Here is a 22,473-nt window from a genome sequence, read left to right as displayed (position 1 = left end):
TTCGATGCAAAGGCCAGGTTGGGAGGGACAGTCGGTACAATGGAAGCTGGTATCTTTCCTAATTCCTTTTTGGTGCACACCTGACATTTTTTTTGGCGTCGTCTTCCGGATCCTGTTGGTGGAATATGGTCCGGGAAATGGCGCTCATGTAGTCTGCTGACAGAATCGGAGCGAATGCTTTCTGGGGGGAAAACTTTCTGAAAAATCAGGGCAGTGACAATGTCTTCAATAAACTTTATGAAGGTGGTGGGTGTTTCTGTTGATTTTTGGTAGATTATGAAAGAATTTAAAAGGGCCAAATGAAAAAAGTAAATTGCGACTTTTATGTACCAGAATAAGGATTTTCTTGGTGAAAGATAGGGCTGCAACAACTGATCGTTTAAATCCACCCCCCCATGTGTTTATTGTACTCAGTGATACGGGTAGGCTTGCGAACGGTACCGCGTCTTCTGTGAAGTTCCACCGAGGTGTCATTGTGGATGGTGGACATGATGTACATATCTTTTCTATCCCTCCACTTCACAGCCAACACTTCTTCGTTCCTCAAGCTTGTCGATTCCCCCCTTTGAATGTTTTTGGTGACAAGACACTGTGGGAAGCCCTTTCAGTTTTTTCTTGTTGTACCACAGGCCAAAGTTTGTTTGAGATATAGGTGGCGGAGAAGGGGCAAACTAGTATAATAATTGTCCATATAAATATGGTACCCCTTTTGGAGGAGTGGGAATGCCAACTCCCAAACAATTTTCCCACTTATTCCCATGTACGAGGGACACTCAGGGGGCTGGAGCTGGGAATCTTTGCCTTCGTACACGCGGAATGAGTGCACATAACCGGTGGCGCTTTCACAAAGCTTGTTAAGCTTCAAGCCATACCTCGCTCTCTTACTGGGTATATATTGCTTGATTCCCAACCGGCCTGTGAAATGCACCAGGGATTCGTCCACAGATATGTTTTTTTCAGGGACATAAACTTCGGCAAACTTCTGGGAAAAAAAATTAATTAGGTGGAGAACTTTATATAATTTGTCAAAGTTTGGGTGATTTCGGGGGGGGCACTGTGAGTTGTCATTGAAATGCAAGAAGCGCATTATGATTTCGTATCGGGACCTGGACATGGCTGATGAAAAAACTGGCATATGGTGGATGGGTTTGGTCGACCAATACTTATGAATTTCATTTTTTTTTTATAAGCCCCATGTTGAGGGTTAGGCCTAAAAACAATTTTAGCTCCACTACTGTTAGGGGTCTCCATTCAAAAGGGCGGGAATAGCTGGAGCTGGGGTTGGTTGCAATGAATTGTTGGGCAAATAGATTAGTTTGGTCCACGATGCCTTGAATCAATTAGTTAGGGAGAAATAAATTTTAAAAATCCATTTGTGAAAATCCTGCAGTGTTGACCTGCACACCCGGCTGTGCTGTAAAAGGGGGATCGTGGCTGACCCTGTGGTAGAAGGCAGCCACAATGGGTTTGCCAAGGAATCTGGAAGATGGGTTTGGGCCCTACTTCTTTCGCCCCGCCGCCGCCATCGGGGAACGGCTGTGTCCTGAGGGACACAACGGTACCCCGATCGCCGCTCTGTGGGCCCCTGGGGGCCCGCAGTAGTGGCGGAAAGCCGAGGCCGTCATATGACGTCCACCCAGGATGGGAGATCCCATCTGTGGACGTCATTTGACTATGGCTGGGTATTGAAGTGGTTAAATTCCTTCATTCCTTGAAGTTTTAGTCCCGTGCTGTGTCCTGATATCTCAGTTTGAAGTTGTGTTACTAATGCTGCCCAGCTCTGCCCTATTCTTGTGTACAGATAACTCACCTGCAGACCCTGTGTTTACATATAAATACCAGCATTGATATGTAAATAGCAGCATTCATATGTAAATAAGGGTGGACCGACAGCATTCATACGTTAATAGAGGTGTTATTCATGTGTATATCATGCCTCCCTGAGGTCAAATCCACCATCACCTATTCTGAATGCTGCCCACTGGGGAGATAAAGGGGCATGCTTGAAGGTCCTGCCTACAACTGTGTCATTAAGCCTACCATCAGCATGTTCTGCAAAGGTAAGCAAATTGGTGTGGGGGGGAGAGTAGTGTGGGGTGTGCAGAGGTAGGCAGAGAAGGAATTACAGTTTGGGATGTACAGGTGAGCAAGGAGTGGATGTATGGAGGTAAAGAAGGTGGGTGCAAAGATGAGCAGAGGAGGCAGGTAGAGTTAAAGGGGAGGGGGATTGGAGTGGAGAGGATGGGGGATGTTTGGGGTGCAGAGGTTGGCATGGGTTTTAGGATTGCAAAGGTGTATTGACAGGGTGGATAAAGATGCAGGTCATGTGTAGGGCATCCCAGTCATTTCAAAGGGCTGCTCTATGCGCTACCCTTGCGGAAGAAAGTCTCAAACCCTTTTTCAAAATCACACGGTGCCAGGGTATATGTCAGCAGATGCGTGAGGGTGTCATTAACAATTAATGGCACTGCTAGGAGTGGAGTGATGAGGATGTGATGGAACGTTCTCTTGCTGAGGGAGGGGCCTGACCGTGGCACCGAAAGGAGCATGAGGAGCAATCCAGGAAGAACTGTGGCTGACCCACAGCGTGAGAGGTTGCGGTGTTGCTACATATGATGGCCCCCGAGTCTCCCCGGATTTCATCTACTCCTCTATCTGGATAAGCTTGACACTTGTTTGCGGTAAAACTCTGGATAACCAGAGAACCCCCCCGTTACCCCCTCTGTGACTACATCCACTTGCCTTTGAAATAGACTGTCTGACTGGGCTAGAGGAAGCCAAGCTGTGGATCCAAGTTAATAGGAGACCAGGCGGACGGCTGAGCAAAAAGATATTGGAAGGCAGCGGCAAGCAGCAATAGAGAAGGGAGGAGAGGGGAGAGAGTGAAACGGAGACTGGGATCACTGAAGCTGAATCAGCTGAGGAGGAAGTACAGCTGTGAACAGAGTCTGTATGTTTGCATGCCTGTCTAGCTGCATTCCTGCCGGATTGTGAAGGGCAGCGAATGGGAGAAGAGGTGAGCGTGGGGACTGAAAGAGAGCAGGAGGAGAGAGGGGGGGCCCCTGAGCTCTGTAGGACAAAGACAGATTCTGACACAGAAACAGTACTCCTCCCTCAAAGGTTGTCTGCTGGAACTGCTGTTATCCCTCTCTCTGTTCCCTGTTCTTTTCCTTAAAGCCTTTATCACACTGTGCAGGAATTGGAGGAGAAAGAGGAGATGATGAATTACCCCATGAATGCATAGGACTTGGCAAAACTATAAGAAAAGCTGAAGAGGGGGTGAGTGTTAATCTGCACCTAAATACACAAGTTTTGATGTGCGAACCCTGCTTAAGCCTCTAATAAACTGTATATGAAGCAATGTAGAATTAGAATCTTACAATCTAAATAGCAGTTTGATTGCATATGAACTGTACACTGGTGCAAAGTGTTATGGAAATTGTTAGCCATCCGCTTTGGAATCTGTCTGTGGAGAAATTGCTTTCAAGTTGTTTCATAGATGCCTTAGAAAGGGTCTAGGAACTGCAAGGTGAAAATATTCTATGCATAGAAGAATTCAGTCTCCTCAAAGGTGTCAGCGTGTATTTAAAAGTATAAATTCTGACGTTAAAGACCATAATGAACTGCCTACAGAAGCATTAATGAACTTGCATATGAACTGTAGATGAAATCTGTATGAAGTGTCAAGGAAATTGTTGGCCATACGTTTGGGAATTGGTTTGTGGTGAAATTAGCTACAAACTTTGACTGACACTGAACTGCCCTGGAAGGGGATAGGACTGAAAGGGGAGAATACTTGCTGCATAACCCTTCATATTTTGCATAGATCTACTTATGTCCCTTAAAGGTGTCAACTCGTAATTAAAAATATAAACCTTGACGTAGAAGTTTATAAGGAATTGCATATGTACAGCGAAAACGTATACCAACTGTAAATGGAAAGCTTATGAAGTGTTAAGGAAATTATTTCCCATCTGCTTAAGAATCTTGTTTTGCTTGAATGGTTTACAAAGTATTTTACTTATGAATGACTCTAGGACTGGAGGGGGAATATATTTTTGTGAGAGAACTATCCAGACCCCCTGAAAAGCCTGTGTGTGATTAGCAGCCTTAGGCCCATCTGAAAAAACATCTGCACATGATACTGCGCATTAAACGCATATAGAATGGAGCTTGAAGGGATCTTCAAGGTGCCCACAAGTTAAATATAGAACCGTTCATTGAAATATACAGAAAACGCATATGATATGCTGATGGGCTGTGTTTAAAAAGTACCAGCTGGGTAGGGAGGAAACTTGAACTGTCCTATTTAAATCTCCTAAAGAACTGGGGTATTTTTCCATGAGCAGTGAAAAAACACAGCTGTGAAATCTGTAGAAACATACATACAGGGTCTTGAGGAAGACAAATTAAAAATAAATTAAACTGGGGAAACGTAAAACCACGAGTAAAAAAAACATCATGAAAAGTAGACCTACAAAGGGCAGTGAACCAAAAACCCCAAAAGAAAATGCAAATACAAGCATGATTAAACAATATTTGACTAAAGAAGTGAGCCCAAAGAGTCCAGGACTATGAAAACCACCACAAGTGAATAAGGATAAGAAAAAAGACCCAGGGAAAAAGAAAGGCAAGATCTCTGACCAATCTAGAGAAGACATAAGTACAGAAAGTGAATTGTAGACAAGTAAAACGGACGAACGAAGTTTGGGTGCCCAAATACCAAGAAAAATGGAAATGACTGAGATGTTCTCAAGATTGAAAAATGCTATTAAAGTAGAAATCTATACATTACGAGCTGACCTGGGGCAATTGCTGACACGAGTGGAAGAGACAGAAGAGAGATCGGATAAACAAGCTCAAGAATTAAGAAAATTAAAAGAGCATGTTAAAATATGCAAGTAGATCAGAGGAAAATCCTATATAAATTAGAAGATCAGGAAAATCAAAATAGAAGACAAAACCTGAGGATTCATGCGCTGCCAGAAGAAAGAGGAGAAGACTTGAGAAAAGGGGGGAGGGGGAAGAAGTACTTTGCAAGGACGAATAGTAACTACCCACAGTAGACAGGCGTACATCAAAGGGCTCAATATCCTCAGACACTTAATAGTATTGGGACCCCCGCAATGAAAGCGAGAGAGGTGCTGTGCTGGGGAAATCTGGAATGACTGGTAGAAGACAGAAACCCCATTTTGGGACTTACCACCTACCAATCAGAAATAGGAAAGGAATCACTCAGGAGAGACTTCAGTTCCAACGGGCCGCATTTCATTGGAGGTATGGAAACCCCCCAAAGCAGTTTAAATCTAGAAGGGCAGAGAAAAACACAATCGGTTGGGGGAAAAAATATATGACAGAAATAAACTTTATGGCATATAATGTTAGAGGACTAAACTCACCAGCCAAGAGACATAAAATTTTAAAAGAGCTTAAGCTGTATAGAGCAGAAGTGGTGTTCCTACAGGAGACCCACCTTTCTCAGGATACAAACGTTAAATTATTCTCCAAAGATTTCCTGACCTGGTATTATGGGGATTCAACAACTAAGAGGCCCAAGGGGGTGGCAAATAGGTTCGCGAAAGCGGCGAGATTCATGTTGGGCGATAGAATGACAGATCCCCTCTTTTTGAAGGGTAGACTGGGGGAAATTACATGTACATTGGCAAACATATATTGCCCCAATAGGAACCCCATAAAGTATTTGAAACAGGTCATGGGAAAGTTAATGGACTTTAAAATGAGGGATGTGGGAGTATTGACTGGAGACCTGAATTTTTGTATGGACCCGATTTTGAATAGTATGTCTCGTGTACAGGGGACAAAAAATGCCCCGTTAAAAATGATAAAGCAGAAAATGCATCAATGTCAAATGATGGATGTGTGGAGGGTTCAGCACCCGAAGACACTGGACTACACATTTTACTCCCCTGTACACAGGACATACTCGAGACTAGACTATATAATGGTGGACCATAGGCTATTGGGCTATTGGAGCGTGTAACCGAAACAAATATAGAAATATCTATGCTATCTGACCACTCTCCTGTGTCAATGAGGATGAGGAAACCGGGAACCCAAAGACAACCATACTCATGGAGATTGAATGAAGCCCTTTTACAAGACGAGAAAGTAGTAGAAGTGGTTAATAAAGAAATAGAACAATACTTTTTAATCAATGACACAAGGGAAATTTTAGAAGCTACCCTGTGGGAGGCCAATTAAGCCTACATTAGGGGTATCCTTATATCTATTAGTGCGGGGGAAAAAAAAAGAGAGAGTTAAAAAAATGAACACTTTAATAAAAGAGATACACAGGCTAGAACAAGAACATAAAAAATATAAAGGTCAACATCAGGAGATATTCCACCAACTAGTCAATAAGAGAGACGAACTTAAGGATATTATGGAACAGGAGTCAAAAAGGACATTTAACAGAATAGCAAAAGAAAGATACCAATGGAGAAATAAAGCGAGTAAACATCTAACGAGAATGTTAAAAAAGAACAGAGCAATATACAACCAACGAGATAGCGAAAGTTTTCAGGAGCTATTATGGGGCTCTCTATTCTGTAAACCAGAAGGGACAACAGGAAACAGAGAAAACAGAGCAGATCAAAGAATTCCTAAAAAATGCTAGATTGCCTCATTTATCAGAATGCAACAGATCCATATTGGATAAGCCCATAACAGAGGAGGAGAGCCATAAAGCACTAAAAGAATCAGCCACGGGTAAAAGCCCAGGACCAGATGGGTTTATGACCTATTACCTTAAAAAGTACAAAGAGGGCGCGTGACCGGAAGCCGCTCTGGATGGCAGCCTGATCTCTCTGCTCTCTCTCAGCCCGGGAAAAACCAGCGCATAGGGGACACTGCACAGCTTTTTTATGGGCAAATCCAGGACCACCAGATCCGCGGCAGCCAGGGGATCATCATTACCCCCTCCGGGAACCTCCTCAGACCTCCAGTCCTTCTTCCCGCCGACGGACATGCCTCAGGCCGGAGCAGCCAAGATGGCGCCGGACACTCCCGCGGCCTACTCCTGGAGCTCCGCTTGGATCTCTCCACCGCCCCATTGGCCGCAGCGGAAGCCCACAGACTCCACATCAGCTCCGTCGGGCAGCACAACCAGACCACTTAACTCAGGAGCGGTGAGTCCCCCCTCCAGAACCCCGACCCATGAGACACCACAGCAAGGCTCACAAGGCACCATGACGGCCCCCCCTCCCCAGCAGTACACACAATGCTCAGAAGCGTTCCCTCGTTTGCTGAGAACAGCATCAGACCCTTGTTTGCAGGGCACGGAACCGGACTCCCCAACATCCTCAGTCTTTTCTATGGACTTTCCGGCTTTACCGGTCCCTATGTGCCCAACCAACCGGACCTCTCCGGAACCTGCAGTAAACCCAGCACTCTGCAACTACGCAGAGCCTGATTCACCACCACCAAAGGCCCAAAAATTAGCACTATCGCAAGCAACTGGCTCGCCCAGAGAATGGTCAGTACCACAGGCCACTTATGCCCAAAAAGTGGGCCTGCCTGATCCCCGCTTTCAGGGGATAGGTGCATCAGGGGCAATCCCTCCCGCTCAGACACCAACCTGGAGTGAACCATGGGACTCTCCACCGAGAACAGCACACCAGACCTTAGGCCTCACCGCCACAGGCCCTCCACCCTTGCCACCCCGTACACCTCTGGCTCAATGGCCCACAGTACCTGAGCACCCCCAGCCAGCACCCCCACATTGGCAAACATATTTACAGGCGATCCCCACTAAAGAGGACTTTAGACAACTGATAGAAGATGTAAAGTCCACGTGTCGCTCGGAAATACAAGTGCTCCAATCAGGCCTTAAACACCTGGCTGACAGAGTGGAAATGGCCGAAGAAGAAATCCAAGAGACCAAGCTCGCAGTCCACAGAACCCAACTTCAGGGAGCAGACCACCACACCATGTTGAGAGATATGCAACGACATGTGGAAGATTTAGACAATAGGGGACGCAGGAACAACATACCAGTGAGAGGAATTCCAGAAGTTGAAGGCCCAGAAGATATCCAACATACTCTACAAGATGTGTTTAACAATCTCCTGGGTGAACCCGTCACTAAGTTCATAGAAATGGACAGAGCCCACCGAGCCTTGCGACCTAAAAACGCCACTGCACAACCAAGAGACATTATTTGTAGGATTAACTCCTACCCTCTGAAAGAGGACATTATGCGGCAGGCTCGCTTAGCACGCAGAGTGACCTACAAAAACGCTCAAGTACAACTATTTCCAGATCTATCATGGATCACATTACAAAAACGAAGACTTCTTCAACCACTACTACGCATCTTACAAGAAGAAAATATCCCCTACCGCTGGGGGTTCCCCTTCAGCCTTACAGCTAAAAACCAAGGCAAATCCGCCATACTACGCTACCCGGAGGACCTACAAACCTTTTGCGACACAATGGGAATATCCGTCCCCCGCCTTCCAGATTGGGATCTGGTCACCAATCCACCTACACCACCCACAACCTGGCAGAAGGTCTCCTCATCCAACAGATCCCGAAACAAAGATGCTTCACGCAAGAGCACCAAGCACGGAAATGGCTGACTTCGGCTGAAGTAACAACAGCTTAAAGATACTTACTGTTGGCCTATTGGACCATCAGACATCACTGGTGAACTAGCCCTGGACATTTTAGTTTACTTAGTCCCCCCTTCTTTGCGCCCCGAGTTTACATCCCAGTTTACAATTTGGGCATGTCTCCAAGGACATCTGAGAGAGTAGGAGATATCACTTCCGCCCACCCCCCCTCCTGGTTAATAGATAGCAATTGTAGCTAGTCTACGGTTTATGTTTTATATAACCGAATTAGGGCTCCCTTGCATCCACCTGACAGGCCCTACTGGACCCCAGTTGGGAGGATCCCTGGAATCCTGTACCAACCTAGGCCTTTTTGCCTCTCAAGGTCAATTGATAATAGTTGTTCGAATTTATATTTGTCTGACTTATACTAATCTCATGTCTCTCTCTCTTTTTTTCTTTCTCCCCTTTCCCCCTCCTTTCTACATGTCTCTCCCCCCTCGTCTACCCACCATCATGTGACCCAACGGGTAATCCATGGAAACTACCTGGCTCTCCTCTCGAGGTATGTGCACAGCCAACCCACCGCCTTCCGAACATCCTCTCCACATCAGGTAAGACATCTATCCCACTCAAACTGACACCATGGCTAAGATCTTATCTTTAAACGTCCACGGCCTAAATTCCAATAAAAAGAGACATCTGGCGTTGAGGGAATTTAGACAATCTGGAGCAGATATTATTTTTGTCCAAGAGACACACTTTAATAAGGGGGGCTCATTTGCATTTGCATCCAAACATTTCTCCCAAATATACCACTCTTCAGGTCCACATAAACGAGCAGGGGTCGCCATTCTCATTAAAAATGGATCTCCCTTTAAATGCACAGCACAATATAGCGACCCATATGGCCACTTTGTCATTCTTCAGGGACAATGGCAAAAACAGGCACTCACCCTATGTTCCCTCTATACTCCCAACATTAAGCAATATAACTTCCTATCTAGAGTAATTACTCGACTCTTTAAATCCGAGCATGAGATGTTGGTGGTGGGGGGCGATTTTAACCTAACTCATTCAACAACGGCGGATCGCCAGGCGGTGAGCCCCAGGGCAATACCGGCTCGTGCCCTGAGGGACTCGAAGCTATTTCGCAGACTCACTAGACGTTATGCTCTCTTCGATGCCTGGAGGGCTCTCCACCCTGGCGATCAACAATACACGTTCTACTCAGCCCCCCATCGAATACACTCACGCATCGACTATTTTTTTGCAAATAATTTCACGCTTAGACATGTAAAAGAGGCACGGATATTACCAATCTCATGGTCTGACCATGCACCCATATTACTTAAACTGGAACTAGGTTCTGCCACATGTAGGCCATACAACTGGAAATTAAACACATTCCTTCTTCAACATCTCCCAGCAAAAACGGAAATAATATCCACTCTAACACACTATTTTGCAGAAAACAATACCCCCGATATATCCCCATCCACATTATGGGAAGCCCACAAGGCCATGATCCGAGGCAGTTGCATTGCACTGTCATCTGCCATGAAGAAAGATGACCTGGCCACAAAACTTCAAACCGAAAAAGAACTTAGAGCTTTAGAAATACAACTGCAACGGTCCCCTACCCTAACCCTACTTAAAAAAGTCATACACCTGCGAACAACCCTGAGCGACTTAGCTATGGGACGGGTAGAAAAAGCCATCCTCAGACTAAGACAACTGTACTACGACAAAGGCAACAAAGCACACTCCTTATTAGTGAAGAAACTACATGATAACTCCCACATATCCATGCCACACCAAATTAAGAACAAACTAGGCTCCCTACTATCCCACCCCAAGGACATTGCTGACACCTTTGCAGACTACTATCAGGACCTCTACAACAATCCTAATATCCCTAGTAATCCCGCCCCCCCGGACCTTCTCCACCGAATGCAGCGTTACCTTGCGGAAAGCGGAGTCCCACAGCTCCAAACCTCTGATCTGGCAACTATAAACATGCCAATTACCGAGGAGGAAATAGAACAGACTATAAAGACCCTCCCATCCCACAAGGCCCCCGGACCAGACGGATTACCCTACGAATATTACAAGGCCATCCTCCCCATCCTCTTACCACATATGTGCAAACTATTTACTGCCTTTTACCGAGACTCCCCCATCCCGTCAGACATGCACCGCTCATTTATCACTTTGATCCCTAAACCAGATAAAGACCCTACCATATGTGTCAATTAAGATGACAATCCTTCCGAAATTACTCTACCTTTTCCAAACATTACCCATCCCTGTCTCCCGCAGTCACCTGAGTAAACTACAATCTGATCTATTTAAATTCACCTGGAACTACAAAAAACACAGAATCCCTCAATCGGTAATGATGGCGGCACGCTCAGATGGAGGTCTCGCATTCCCCAACCTCATTAAATATTACCAAGCCACCCAACTACGTGCCACAGCCTCATGGCTCACTCAAAGGTCCTATAATAGGTGGACAGAGATTGAAAAATTATGGTTAGCCCCAACCCACCCAAATAGCCTATTATGGAACGCGAGGGCGGAGGTCCCCCCTGAGCGCTTACTGGGAACCATGTCCCACCTCCGTCAAGTGTGGAACAAATTATCCCACTTACATGAGTTGTCCTCAGAAAAATCGGTCCTAACGTCTTTTATCTGCAACCCCAAAATCCCAGACAGTCTCATTCACCAGATGTCCCACACATGGTCGTCACGGAATCTCTTCCACTACGGACACATAGTAGACCCTAGAACCCGCAGGCTCCTACCCTACTCTGATCTCCAGACCAAATATGACCTTCCGCACCAAGCATTCTACAGTTACTTGCAAATACGCCACTATGCCCTGTCCATATCGTCTGATCTACAATTCTCCCGCCCAACGCCTTTTGAAAACCTAATCCTGGGTGGCACAGCCCAGAAGGGCCTAATTTCTGACATTTACAAAATAATAAATGCCCACCCAATAGAAACCAAAGGTAAACATGCTTACATGATCAAATGGGAAAGGGCCCTCAGCGAGGAACTTCCCATGGAGCAGTGGCAGACGATATGGACCCAGGCGGCAAAAAGCTCCCTCTGTACCCTATACAAGGAAAATACTTATAAAATCCTCCTGTACTGGTATATGACCCCGGATACCCTCCACACCATATACCCCTCCAGCTCCGATCGCTGCTGGTGCTGTCAAAAAGAAAGAGGAACACTCCTCCACATATATTGGAGCTGCCCATTGATAGCTCCTTATTGGGCTGCGGTCCATCAGTTGTTGATCGGTCTTTTAGAAGTACAGATCCCCATGATCCCCATGTCCTTTCTTCTAGGAGTCTTACAACTGAAGATCCCTACTCCATATAAAAAATTAATGCGCCACATTCTCACAGCAGCATGCTGTCTAATTGCCCTACAATGGAAAAAAAACCTCTCCCCCCACTCCTGAAGCCCTATACGCTAGGATCAAAGATGTGGAGTTGATGGAGAAGATGACGGCCAGAATACAGGATAGGCTGGAAGCGCATAACAAAGTTTGGGAGCTGTGGCATCTTCGAGAGGATCCACCATGAACAAGTAAACGAGTTACTATAACAACCCCCCCCCTCCTTTTTTTTTTTTCTCTTTTTTCATCCTCTTCTCCCTCTTCTTTCTCTCTCTATGCCTAGAATGTATGAACGACCTGTACAGTTTTGAACAGGGTTATGGGGAAGGATGTGGGGAACTGTTATACACATGTCTATTATTGCATGCTCCCCTTCTCTCCTTCCTCCTTCCCACTTTTATTTTGTCGTTCTCCACATATTATGTATTCCTGTAATACAAATACCACAATAAAAAAAAATGTTATTTGGAAAAAAAAAAAAAAAAGTACAAAGAGATCTTAGTCCCAAAGCTATGCCAGTATATGAAGGGCTGGGAGTAAAATATGAGATGGGTGGGGAGGCTTTGTCGGCGTCAATAACGGTCATCTTGAAGGAGGGGAAGGATGTTATGCTTTGTTCAAATTATAGGACAATAGCCTTATTGAACGCAGATACCAAACTATATGCTAAAGTATTAGCGACCAGGTTGAAGGAGTGGATGACTCATCTGGTCCACCCTGACCAGGTTGGGTTTATCCCAGGGAGAGAAGGTAGGGACAATGGTGTGAGAATGTTGCTCCTCCTCCAGTCTATTAAAACTAGTAAGTCCCCAGGTCTATTCCTGTCGATTGATGCTGAAAAAGTATTTGACAGGGTAGACTGGGGACTTATGATAAAAAACGTTGTAAGTCTTGGGCCTGGGCCCAAGAATGATCCAATGGATTAAAGTACTGTACAACCACCCTTCTGCCACCGTAAAAGTGAATGGCGTGTCGTCCTCTCCCTTCGAAATGGAAAACAGAACTAGACAGGGGTGTCCACTGTCACCACTCCTGTTTGTGTTGACCTTGGAACCCCTTCTTGCTTCAATCCGCAATAACCCAGATATTAAAGGGATCAAGATTGGGGAGGAAGAGCATAAGCTTTCAGCGTTTGCTGATGATGTGTTGTTTTATATTTCAAACCCTATGATCACAATGCCAAATCTACTGAAGATATTAAATCAGTATGGAGAAATATCAAACTTTAAAATTAATCTTAGTAAATCTGAGATCCTAAATATAAATATAAGTAGACAGGAAGAAGTGAATCTGCAAAAAGAATTCCATTTCCCATGGAGGAAGGATTTAAAATACCTAGGAATCAGATTAACTACCTCCCTACGGAAAATATATTTAATAAACTTTATTCCCTTGTTAGATAAAATTAAGAACGAAATTAAAAAAATATCAACTAGATCCCTATCATGGACAGGGCGTATCAACACTGTAAAGATGGTAGTGGTCCCAAAAATTTTATACAAGTTCCAAATGCTGCCAATATCACTTCCGCAACCATATTTTAAAGCTTTAAAAAATATAATAATGAAGTTTATATGGCAAAATAAAAAAAACGAGATTCGCATCCTCTGTATTAGGAAAGGGGAAAAAACAAGGGGGCTTAGCCGTTCAAGACCTTAAAAAGTACTAGAACGCAGTGGCGCCATGGTGGAATGGGTGAAGGGGAAAATGAAAAAAGGTGGGTTAACTTAGAAAATGAAATGAGTAGCACACAATTAAGAAGTATAATATGGAATCCTCCACAATACCAGGCACTGAGAGTGAACACGCACGAAATGACACGAAATGCACTCAAAATTTGGGATATGATTCACAAACAAAATAAATGGGTGTACAATTCACCTTTGATTTCTTTAAAGGAAAACAACTATTTTGCACCTGTGAAAAGGTCAATAGGGGGAATTAGATTAAAAAAAAGTTAACGCGGAATTGAAAGATATAATAAAGATGGGCAAAATAAGCTCTTTCCAAGAGTTAAGACTTGACATTGATTTAATGGTGATTGATAGATGGCGGTACCTCCAGCTAAGGCACTTTGTGGAGAAATTGCCTCAACGAATAAGATCTGGGGAAGATCTTAGGCTGCTGGAGCAGCTTTGCATGATGGAAAAATTAAGAAATAATATATCCCGGATATATAAAATAATATCAGCAAGGGAGGATCTGGAGGTCCCGCCATATATTAAAAAATGGGAAAATGAATTGGGGTCACGAAGCAATAAGCTCACTATTGAAAAGATTTTGAAATTGACACATAGTTCCGCTGTAGATACAAAGACGGCCGAGATGAACTACAAGTGCCTGGCAAGGTGGTACGCAACCCCAGATAAAACAAGTAAATACCAACCAGGGAAATCCCCGGAGTGCTGGAGAGGATGTAAGGCAGTAGGAACAATGGCCCATTTATGGTAGGATTGCACTATAATTAAAAAGTACTGGAAGGAGGTCTTACAACTAATAAAGGAAATCAGCAACAAAGTAATACCTGAAGATCCATGGACATGCTTGTTCCATGGCGTGGACGGCTCAGTTAAACAATATAAAGCATCAGTAATCCCCATCTTGATCAACGTAGCGAAAAAGTCTTATACCAAAAAATTTCAGGCAGTAAAAAGCCCCAAATTCTAGGACTGGATACTTGGTATAGACAAAACATACAATCTGGAGAGCTTAAACTATAGTGGGGAGGAAGAAGAAAGTGAGGACCAAAAGGAGATACGTCGAGGTAATAAGCCGATAATGGAAGGGGGTAGTGGTTGAAATGGGTGAAAACTGTTCCTTAAGTACGAGGTAGGGTTGGTGTGGGTGGGGAGGGAGGGAGGGGTGGGGCGGGGTCAGGTGGGGGGTGGAGGGGGGGCTGGAAACATGGAATAATGTCATGTAAAATCATAGATGTTAGTAAATATGTGTTTTGTATTATTGCATTATGGCATTTCTTATAAAATAAAATAAAGAATTAAAAAAAAAAACAATTAATGGCACTGCTGTGTATCTGCTAAAGGGCAGCATGTTTCTGTAGTGTCAGGAAAGCGATTTTGCATGCGTTCCCGACACACACAAATATGAACACAGGCTAAATGTCTCAGTTACATTGGTGGTCAGTGTAAATCTTCTCATTACATTGGAGCTTGGTTTGTATGCTTTCATTCACACTAGTGGCCAGTGTGAATGCCCCCGTTACATTGGTGGTCAGTGTAAATCCCTCCTTGCATTGGTGGTTACTGTGAATGCTTCTGTCACGGAACGTTCCACACTCCGCTTGAGTGCTTCCGTCATATACCACTTCCTCCCAGTCTGTATACAGATATCAGATATTCCAACCTCTCTGAGCAGAAAACAAGGCGACACTTGCTTCACTGCTAACATGGACTGTTTATTATGAATCAAAGTTACAAGACTTTATATGCCGTTGGAACCTCCTTTAACAATACAACTGTAACTTAATTAACATGAGCTAATTATCTAATCCTTTATACAGCCTAGGTGACTGAGACATGACCTTTTGCCCAGACTTGTGGTCACCGAGCTTCATACAGTTAATTAACACAATAGCAGTCGTCCCGTCTCCTACATTGTATAGAGGACAATGTCATTAGCTCATTCAATTAACATAAACACAGGTTGATGACACCAGCATCTCCTCACAGGATGTGTCCCAACAGAATGAATCCATTGAAAATCCAGGGCCCATAATCAAAAGGCAACAAGCTTGCATACAGTCCTCTCCAACAGTCTCTGTCCCGGCTAGGTCTGTGACATTTCTCCCCTTTCGGCAGGAGACTAACACAGGAGGAGACCCCAGACGGGTTGACTCCGAAGTTAGTCCATAGTTCCAGTCCTCTACTGCCTGTACCCACACAGTACCCTAAACAAATTGTTCCAAACAGAGTATTACTCACCCAGCCAACCTCTGCCTCTCTCAGAGAACATATCTGCCGCTGGGGAGAGGCCTGGACTGGCTCTTCTCCCTGGAATCCTTTCTGCCACTGGAGAGAAGACAGGGTGTCTGGGCTCACTCTGTCATGCTGTTGGGGATCGGGGCCCACTGCCCAGCATCCCTGGGGTATACAGGTGGAGACTGAAGTCCCATCCACCTTCACAGGAAATCCATCCTGTTAGTTGAGGGCAGAGTCCAGCAGTCCTCGGCCCTGTTGCCAGCCCTTCTGCTGGAAACCCCACACCATCTGTTCCGGCTAACTGTTGGAGAGGGAGGCCGACTGCCCCGCCTCCCTGGAACTCTGTAGTTGTTGCCGGTGCTGGGCAGAGGTTGGTAGCACTCTGCCCTGTTGCCAGCCCTTCTGCTGGGGACTCCGCATCCTCTGCTCTGGCTAACTGTTGGGGCAGGAGGCTGGCTTCCTCCACTCCCAAACTGTGTAGCTGCCATTGGGGAGGTGAGCCGGCTGCTTCCTTTTCCATTCCCTCATCTGGCTGCTGGGACGACATGTCGATGGTACTGTCTCCCAGGTACACGGATCCTTGCTGGGGAGGAAAGCCCACTTCCTCCACCCTGGCCAACTGTTGGGGAGGGACAACACACACCTCCTCTCCCTTCTCCCCCTGTATCTGCTGCTGGGAAGTGATTGCCATCTTCTCAGCCTGAGCCTCCACAATTGCTGCAGGTGTGGGGCAGAGGTCTTGGACCCTCTGTCCGGTTGCCAGCACTTCTGCTGGGGGTTTGCCAGGTGGTTCCTCCTCTACAGAAACGTCTATTAAATCCCCAGTCTCTGGAATTGGTAAAAGTGTGGGACAGAGGTCTTGGACCCTCTGTTCAGTTACCAGATCTTCAGCTGGAGAAGTTTGTTTTAACTCCATAGATGCTGCTGGCAGAAAATCACATGTCCCTGTCAGTGTTGTGGGAGAAAGGCCGACTACCTCTTCTCTCAAGAAGGCCGAAGCCACTGTTGGTGCTGGGCAGAACAAAGTGAACTTTGGCCCTGATAGCAGCTCTTCTGCTGGAGGTGCATCAGGTTGTTCTTCCTCAGCAGAAAAGTCTATTAAATCCCCCGTCTCTGCAACTGGTATCTGGGGATGGAGGTTCACCATCTCCTGTCCATGGAACCCAGAAGATGTTATCAGTGCTGGGCAGAGGTTAGCAGAGTTCAGCCCTGTTGTCAGCACTTCAGCTTTGGGGATGGCAATCTCCAGATTTTCCACTGCAGATTCTCTGGCATGCTGCTGGACAGGCACATTCCTCCATCCAAGATCATCCCATGCAGAAACAGGATCATCAAGGTCAGTCAGCACTTGCTGCATCCGCCATAAGACCTCCGCCTCCATAGCTGTGGGGGCAGGTTGGCAAAGCACACTATTGCTCTGCCACATTGCCGACTCTTCAGCCAGGATTTCAGGGTTGTCAGCTGGTATTTCCTGATAGTCCCAGGCAAAGGGAGCCCAGCCCTGGCACTGAGCAATGTCTAGCAGCCGTCTGTAGGCGATCTCTAGCTCCCATTCCTGAACAGCCAGAAACTCCAAATCTTCCTGTGCCCAGTGCACTTCCGAAATGTTCAGTAGCCCTTCTCTGAAATCCATGATTTCGTCCACCCGCCGCTCCAAATTACTCCCAAAGTTAGGGTCCCCTGTCAGCTTCACAAACAACAGTCCCAAGCCGCCGTAGCTTAAGCCTTCCGTTGGGCTGTCATCCGCTATCCAGGGACATGCTTGGGATACATGCCACCGGAGGGCTCTGTAGCTCTCATCCAGCTTTATCTCTGCCCAGACCAGGCTGCTTAATTCAGCTGTCTGCTTCTTGTGTGGTTTTTCTCCCAAAAACTGCACCCGCAGTCCGTACTGCGACCAGTACCTTTCCTCGATGGAGGGGAGAACTTTTCCCTGGTGTCGCTGCTCACGGGCTAGCGCTTCCTTCCAGAGTTTGCAGCGAATAGAATCACACCATCCCAGCAGGACCTGCTCCGATACTGGTCCTCTGTGCTGTATCTGCATCTCTCGCAGCCTCCTTCTGAATTCCTCATCCATGGCGGCTGGTATCTGTACCTCTCCTCTCCTGCTATCTGGACCTTGGATCCAGATGGAAGTTTGGATGTCCCAGACTGCAGGAAGCTTTCCCGCTGCTTGCCACCAATGTCACGGAACGTCCCACACTCCGCTTGAGTGCTTCCGTCATATACCACTTTCTCCCAGTCTGTATACAGATATCAGATATTCCAACCTCTCTGAGCAGAAAACAAGGCGACACTTGCTTCACTGCTAACATGGACTGTTTATTATGAATCAAAGTTACAAGACTTTATATGCCGTTGGAACCTCCACTAACAATACAACTGTAACTTAATTAACATGAGCTAATTATCTAATCCTTTATACAGCCTAGGTGACTGAGACATGACCTTTCGCCCAGACTTGTGGTCACCGAGCTTCATACAGTTAATTAACACAATAGCAGTCGTCCCGTCTCCTACATTGTATAGAGGACAATGTCATTAGCTCATTCAATTAACATAAACACAGGTTGATGACACCAGCATCTCCTCACAGGATGTGTCCCAACAGAATGAATCCATTGAAAATCCAGGGCCCATAATCAAAAGGCAACAGGCTTGCATACAGTCCTCTCCAACAGCCTCTGTCCCGGCTAGGTCTGTGACAGCTTCTATTACATTAGTGGTCAGTGTAAACCTCTATTACATTGGTGACCAGTGTTGAAACTCCTCTTTATATTGGTATTCGGTAAAAAAAATAAAAATCAGCATTGCCATTGATCGAAACAAGATCAAAACTGCATGGGGGGCAATAATTTTTTTGCCCAGGGTCCAATCAATATTTAAGACGGCCCTGGCAGCATCTGGAGTATTCCGTCCAGTTCTGGTCACCAATCCTCAGAAAGGATGTGCTGGAGCTGGAGAGAGTCCAGAGAATGGCAACTAAACTAATATATGGAGACTGGAGGACCTCAATTATGAGGAATGACTGCAAGCGCTAAATTTATTGTCCCTGGAGAAGAGACGCTTGAGAGGAGATATGATAGTGATATACAAATATCTCAATGGTAATCCCAGTGTAAGTATGAACCTTTTCAGTCCCATGGTGTATAAGAGGATTCAGGTCCACATGATTAGACTGGAAGAGAAGCGGTTTAACCTTAAGCTGAGTAGGGGGTTTTTCACTGTCAGGGCGGTAAGGATGTGGAACTCTCTTCTACAATCGGTGGTGTCGGCAGGAAGTATGGATAGTTTAAAAGACTCTTGGATGTGCATCTTAGCGAAAGCGTGAGGATATGGGAAATTATTTTTCTACAAACACGCACACCTACACAGGTTGAACTGGATGGACTGCTGTCTTTATTCAACCTTACAAACTATGTAACTATGGAGTCAGGCTCTGAGTTTAGTTGCTATAGCAGTAGTGATGCACCCACCTACCTGCTGGAAAACTACAGAAGCAGGTCATCCTGGTGAATGACACAAGCTCTCCTGAGGTGCAGAGTCTAAGTTCACCAGAGCTCCACTAAGTACACTTGGCCATAGGACAGTGACCAGTTCATACAACTGTATCATTCTGGGTATTGGTACAATGCTCTCATGTTTTATGTACATGTTTTACATGCATACTTTATCCATGTTTAATAAATAAAACAATTTTTACTCTTTATATTCCTTGCTTTGGCCTGTCTAAAGAGCCTAAGGGGTTCACCGTGCTGTCTGGCACCAGGTGTTTTTTTTTGCTATTTGTACTATTGGGTCAGACAGACCAAATCACTTTCACACCCAGTCCAATTCCTCTCCATTGTTCTTAATTATGCTTAACGTGCAACAATTAAAATAAAAAATTCCTTTAAATATAGTGCCTGGGGGGTCCCCTTAGTCTGCATGTAAAGTGGCAAATCTGTAGCATATATGCCCCTTGCCTATATAAGAACTGTCAAAGTGCAGAGCAGGCAGTCGGCAGGGGTCCTCCCAGAAGCCGGAGCATTTTTATTTTTTTTCTATTTTTCGGGTCCAGTGGGTGTCTTGATTGACGATGGATTTACATCAAGGGACACTTTTTTTTTTTAATAAAGGACTTGTCAAAAGCAGTTTCTTGTGGTTTATTACTTTTTGACACTTTTTGGTGAATGGGTAGGGGTATGATGTACTTGATACCCATTCACATGGGGGGGGAGCAGGCAGGATCTGGGGGCCCTCTTGTTGGCCCAGTGTTGTCGGGAAGAGGTCCTTGTGCCCATCAACATGGGGACAAGGTGCTTTGGGGTGGTGGGGGACAGGGAAGCCCACAAAACAGATTGTTGTGGAGTGAACAATTCTCCAAATCATCCAGCTTAGGTTTCAGACCTGCCATTTCACAGGTGACATCTTGCACAGATGTGAAACGGGGACCCATGGTGTCTTACAGAGAGCTCCTCTCTTCTCACACAAGTTTAGCAGATCTTGTTTAAGAAGAGAGAAAAACATGTGTATAGTTAAAATGTGGGCTGTGAGAGCGACTCTGCTGTTTTGTATAGCCTGCATAATCTGAGCTAGTGTGGGTTCATTGTCAGGGTACTCATTTTCTTTTTATGCTGGTGGGCTGTGTGGTGAGGCAGAGTCATTTTGGATGGCAGCAGTACCTTCAGACATGTTCAGGAAGGTGTGGGGTGCCGGATCTGCTCCATTTTCACCAATGGGGAGGCGAGGAGGCAGGGCAATTTCAGGGGAGCAAGGCACCTGAGTTTTTGAATGGAGACACCACAGGATGGATGCAGGAGGCAAGTAGAAGGGAAGGAGCTTGGGAATTAAAGTCTGGCCAGGTCCACCATTAAGCCACATTCCCTCAGACGATTTCATTTTTAAGTACAAAAGATTGTGCACTCTTTTGAATATCTTCTTTATCTTTCTAGATAGACTTTCCCACAACACTTTCTCTCCTGCCTTTTATCTGTTGGTGTATTAAAAGTATTTGTTTTAGGACCCTTCTGTTTGTTATTTACTGTATACCAATGTACTTGGACAGCTTATTTGGCCTTCAATATGACTTTTATAATGATGATACCCAAATAAACCTTTGGTTCCCAATCTCAATTCCCTACTCTTTTGCCTGCTGATTATCTAGTGTGTGTGTATATATATATATATATATATATATATATATATATATATATATATATATATATAGATATAGATATAGATATAGATATAGATATAGATATAGATATAGATATAGATATAGATATATATCTATATCGATATAGATATCTATATATATATATATATATATATATATATATATATATATATATATATATATATATATATATATATATATATATATATATCTATATCTATATCTATATTACTGTAGCCCTACTTTTATTTCCTCAAAGCATCAATGTAAGCAGTGCGCATGCGCAAGCGGCTCTTGCACTCATTCACATCCATTTGTTCACTGCGTGGCCAAAAATCTTAGTGTATGTTAAGCAACGTACATGCAAGTGCATGGGTTAAACGGGCCCATCTCTAAACTTGACATTTTTTTTTACGCTGGTTCACCTGTATTTTTTTAAGGAGATTTGCACACAGGTCATCTTAGCATGTTACGTTGCCAACATGTGACATGCACCATGCACCAATCCAACCACATCCTGTTTTAGAGCATACAACAGGGCCAGCTAGGAAAGGGGAGAGAAGAGTGATCGCCCAACCCCCTCCTGAACCATACAAGGCCACATGCACTCAATATAGATGGCTGCCTTTGGGGCATGTTAGTCCAATACCAAACACAAATCACCTTGTTCTCACTAGTTTAAAGGGGCTTTCCATAGTCTTTAAAACTCCCTGTCTGTAGCCCCCCCTCAACCGCAGCCTAGAGCTGTGTGGAAGAGGCCCTTATCCCCCTGAATATGGCAACAAGGTGGTTGACTTTTGGGGTGCCTGGGTCCCTCCTGTCCTCAAGCATCCACCTCCCTTTCATGGGCTGGCTTGCTGTGTGTTTGGCTAGGGTTTTGTTAGTGTGTGGGAGGGGCACAATATTTTTTTAGTTTGGGGTGGTATTTTTCACGTGGGGGCTCTCATTTTAAGCCTTAACAGACCAGAATGGCCTTGTATGTATTGGGGGGCAGGCTATTTTTTGTTTTGGGTTAAAATCTTCCAGATTTGTAAGTTTTCTCCAAAGCCATACATCTTTGAAGCAGCATTTTGGATACATGATACAGATATACCACTTTACAGGCAAAGCCCCCCCCCCCCCCCCCCAAGTTACTAACTTTTAAGAAAATTTGATTTTTAAAGGCACTTCTTGTTTTGTTTTTGGGGTTGTCCAAATTGGTGACATTAATATATGTCCCTCAGGGTGGGACCTGGGCCCTTATATCCATTTTAAGGCCAATAACTAGAATATAAGCCAGCCAAGTGGGGACTAGCAAAATTAACAAGTCAATTCCCATAGACTGCAATGGTATTTGTTGTATAACTTTTGCCCATGATAGGCTCTTTGTTTTCCCCCCTGGACTGGGGGGTT

General features: G+C 45.0%; 1 long non-coding RNA gene across 1 annotated transcript in view; it reads left to right on the top strand.

Annotated features, from left to right (window-relative positions):
- Positions 1-2,568: 2,568 nt before the first annotated feature.
- The window catches only part of LOC141145921 (uncharacterized), a 154,350-nt gene continuing 134,445 nt past the window's right edge, over positions 2,569-22,473 (top strand). Inside the window, exon 1 of the long non-coding RNA XR_012244701.1 lies at positions 2,569-3,279. This is a non-coding gene — a long non-coding RNA (uncharacterized lncRNA). The remainder of the gene's footprint in view (positions 3,280-22,473) is intronic.

Source organism: Aquarana catesbeiana, linkage group LG05 (genome assembly GCF_042186555.1).
Source record: "Aquarana catesbeiana isolate 2022-GZ linkage group LG05, ASM4218655v1, whole genome shotgun sequence".
Lineage (NCBI taxonomy): Eukaryota > Metazoa > Chordata > Amphibia > Anura > Ranidae > Aquarana > Aquarana catesbeiana.
Note: the sequence above shows the minus strand (reverse complement) of the source record. Positions and strands in the feature narration are given on the sequence as shown.